Source organism: Priapulus caudatus, unplaced genomic scaffold (assembly GCF_000485595.1).
Source record: "Priapulus caudatus unplaced genomic scaffold, Priapulus_caudatus-5.0.1 Scaffold665, whole genome shotgun sequence".
In the NCBI taxonomy this organism is placed as follows: Eukaryota; Metazoa; Priapulida; class Priapulimorpha; order Priapulimorphida; family Priapulidae; genus Priapulus; species Priapulus caudatus.
In genome coordinates, this window is record NW_014577726.1 from 132,292 (window position 1) to 136,884 (window position 4,593).

Here is a 4,593-nt window from a genome sequence, read left to right on the forward strand (position 1 = left end):
TAAATTATAAATTACTACTATTATAAATTATTCAAATATCAATCGAAGCAAATACGAAATATTTACATGATGGCTAGAAAAAGCGAGTACTATCAGGATTCGAAATGAAGGGCAGCAAGCAGCAGTTTTGCTACCTGCTCTCAACCTCAAATCCTTGCTGCCAAGAAATTTCTAATAAAACTGCAGTAAAAGCACCAAAGATTCTTCCTGTCGGGTACATTTGCTGCCTGTTCCCTTCTCTTGACAGCAAGTTGTTGCTGCCTGGCAAAAGGTTCATTTACAATGAATATACGATTATGATCATGACCTACAGTGCTCGACGTTCTCGTAGCTTTTCATTGCCTATCACATGCATCTGTCCTATACGCATTTACACACGCACACACACGCGCGCGCACGCACGCACGCACGTACGCACGCACGCACACACACACACACGCCACGCACGCCACGGCACGCACCACACACACACACACACACACACACGCACGCCAAGCACGCACGACGGCACGCACACACACACACACACACACACAACATTAAGGCACTGTAATATAAGGTAGTACAAACTTGAATGCACTATATACGAAGCGGTGAAGACATAAGGCACTATTTAATTCTAATAGAAAGCTAGTTATACACCTTAACGCGATTAGTCCATATAATATAATACATCCGCAATATAATTACTAAATATCTAAATGTCACGAGGCGTAAGCAAAAGTTCTAGGAAATTCGACATTATATACACGTATTATAAGGCACGATATATAAGGGCATCATTCAGGTTACGTGCAGACAAGCGACTATCTGCATGTTGAGGTACGAAGAAACGATGACTTATCATGTCTAAAATATATCGATAAATTAGTATCGATATCTCATCGATATTGCAGACGCGCTATACTCCGGCATGTCTCTTTACATCGTGGCTGGCTAGTGCTGGTAGCTTCTAGCGCTGGTAGCCTCTAGCGCTGGCACAGTCGAAGGCACCTATAGTGAATGTATTCCGCTCATGCGTAGCCCGAACGTTCGCTAAACCACGCCCTATAGCGTCGCTAAGCCACGCCCATAACGTCGCTAGAGCCAGCCATACGTTCGCTGCAAAGCACAAACGCGTGCCAGGTCCATACGTCGCTGAGCCACGCCCATACGGGGTCGCTAAAGCCCACGCCCTATACGTCGCTAAAAGCACGTCGCATACGTCGCGTCTAGAGCCCTACGCCCATACGGCTCGCTATAAAGCCACGTCCTATACGTCGCTAGATGAGTATTGCTAGCACGCCCATAGGTCCGCTTAGATCGCCATAGCGCCTGACCACGCCCTACAGCGATGCTAGATCCACGCCGTGGAGGTCGCTAAGGATCCACGCCCAATAGGTCGCTAGACCCACGCCCATACCTCGCTTAAAATTCCACCGCCATATCGTCGCTTAGATTCCACGCACATACGTCCCGCTATGATCCACGCACCATACGTCAAGCTGTTGTCACCGCTTTCGTGCATATAAGTATCACCGAGGTATACGCCTCTCATATACATAAACTACTCATCAAGAGCTAATAATACTAGTATTTATATAGGCTGCTGATAATATCAGGAGTGAATATAATAGAATATTTAATCAATTAGATCAATTGCATTAAATTATATAATCTTTATCCTATTCCTCCTGGATAGTCTCGCCAAATATGCAGGCACCGCACACACGCACTTAGACGACGACCACAGACAACACAAACTTGCGAGGCGCATACCAACATACATGCACACACGGCACGCTACGCACGCAATGGACGCCGCCACGTGCCTTCGGGCGCTACTTCACGGGCACCCTCCGCTCTCGGGCTCCTGCATCCTCTCGTGGTGAGGGCTTCGCAGGAAGGCCACGCTTCGGTCTACGACCTCCTTTAGGCGGCCCGCGCTGCTGGATCTTCTCGGCGTAGTGCGATCAGCGTCGAGATGCGAGCACCCGTGGGCCCGGCCGCACAGTGCTTCCCGTTCAAGGTCGTAGTAGGCGAGCGTTGCGCCCGCCCAGCGGGAACGCCGACGCTCCGGCGACCGTCGGCGGCGGCCGGTGACGCCGCATTCTCTCCGCTTTGTCGTGCAGCGTTCGTCGCCCACGGGCGGGCTGAAAACGGCGGCAGGGGCGCAGCGCGACGCCAGCCCCGTATCCAGGCCTGCGCGCCGCCGCGGGGCAGCACCCGTCGGCATGGAGAAGAGTGGCTCGATGATTTCTTGCGGTCCGCAGTCGCAGTCTTTCGCTGTCGTCTGTGGCGGCCAACTGCCTCGCTGCGTTCGCGCGCGTCGCGGCTGCCTTCCCGCCTCTTGCTGCGGCGTCACTGATTTGACGAAAATGATTCGCCGCGTGTTGCCTGACGTCGACGTCTGGTGGGCACGCCGCCCTTCCCCCCGCGTGGTGCCTGCCCCTCCGGCGCGCCGAGTGCGTGTAGCACCCCAGCGGCGCCCATCATCGAGCATTGTTGCGAGGGCTCAGCCTGACTGGTAGTTCTCGTCGGTAGCCATGGACTCGATGTGCATCTTCGGCCTCCCAGGCTTGCCGCGGCATGTGCCTCATGTACTCTTCGACGCTGCGCTCAGCCTCGCGCCCTGGCTTGCTCAGCAATGTCGCCCCACACGACGCTATCGTGCCCTCCGACGGGCTCGCGCCGACCAGGCTCAGGTTAGTTTGGCGTAGGCCAGCCCGCTTACGCCGACGCCGGAGGGGCGGCGGTTGAGTGGGGCGAATGTCGAGAACGGTTGTTGGCGAGCCGCCGCTACGACTGGCGCGCGGCCGCGTTGATGAGGGCCTGCCCCGTGCGCTCAGTGTCGAGCAGGTTCCTCCATGCAGGTTCCGCTGTCCGCTCGGCTCCGGACATGGCGGTGGCGACTGCAACGATGACGATACCTGCAGTAGGGCTTCGGTTCGGTCAGGTGAAGATGCGGAAGATGCTGGCAGTGAGACGGGATGCTGGAAGGAATTGCCGCAGGAAGGATGGGCAGGAAGATGCTGCAGTGAGGATGCGGGAAGATGCTGCAGTGAGGATGCGGGAAGATGCTAGAGCTATGCTTTATCCCATGTCATTCACACTCGTGCGCACATTTGTGGCGCATCGACAGCCGATCACGACGAGTATCGATTGAATGAATATCGATTGATTGTGTATCTATTAACTGAGTATCGATGTATTAATCGCATACGATGGTTGATGTCCGATCTTCACGGCGCCGACTATCACGTGATTTACGGCGCTACACACAGACGATATCTCGCAGACGACGCCATTTTCCGTTCTTTTCCCGTTGATCTCCACACCGAGTTCGATCAATAATCGATAACTTTATCAATAAACGATGAACGCCGCGTCATTCCACGCCACGCCGAGCAAACACAGGTAGAGAAGGAGCGTTCTGCTTCCTTTTTTTATGCCGGCGATGTAACAAAGAATTATGTAACACAGTGGAAAGCGTAGCTTCAGATCAGACCTGCCTGGCGAGCAACGCTCCACTACTATAAAATAGGCACCCGGGCGCAAATGTGTCTATATTTTATGTATACATATAATATTATATACGCGCACACGTACACTTGCACGCCGCCTTCTCGCACGTCTCTTGCTCCTAGTTCTGTCGTCACCGTGGTGTCTGCTAACCTTCGTAGACGCCGCCTCCGCCGCAGCCCAGCATCCTTCTCCTCCGCAGCATCTTCATCTGTGCAGCTCTCTCTCTCACACAGCCGCGGCTTCGCACCTGTCAGCTAGCCATGCCGATGCGGCCCGCGTGGATGCTACCCAGCAGCTTCCTAGCTTATTGTTGATTGCCGGGTCGCTGACGATGATGTTGTTACCGATGATGATGATGATGATGTTGCTGATTGCTTATTCGGTGGGCATCTCCCTCTGGGCACACACCTGTCAAAAGCACATGCGCCCTCGGTCTTCTTAGAGGCACGCTTGCATGCGGGCAGGCAGGCAGGCAGGCAGGCAGGCAGGCATGCAAACGCGAGCGAGAGAGCGCGCCGACATTTGGCTGATAAAATAAATTGACGAAATCCATTAACTTTTTTGTGAGTAATCGTGCGCCAGCGGCAAGATATGTCACGTTTCTTTGTGCGTGTCTAATCAGTAGCTGGCGTATTCAATGGGAAGGGACACAGGCACGCGTTATTTTAATCAGGTAGATAGTCACAGCAGCAGCAGCAGTAGTAGTAGAAGTAGTAGTAGCAGCAGCAGCAGCAGCAGTAACAGTAGTAATAGTAGTAGTAGTAGTAGTAGTATAGAAGAAGTAGTAGTAGTAGTAGTAAGTAATAGAAAGCAAGAAGAAGAAGAAGAAGTAGTAGTAGTAGTAGTAGTAGTAGTAGTAGTAGTAAGTAGTAGTAGTAGTAGTATAGTAGTAGAGTAGTAGTAGTATAGTAGTAGTAGTAGTAGTAGTACAGCGATTCCTGTGCGTCGCCGAGCAGAAACGATACAAAAGATTCCCTCCCTCTTTATTTATTTCTTGCCCCTCTCCCCCTCTCTCTCTACATCTGCTTCTCTCTGTTAATCTTCCTCCCCCTTCATCCTTCTTTTTCTCCCATTTCACCTCTCCTCGCT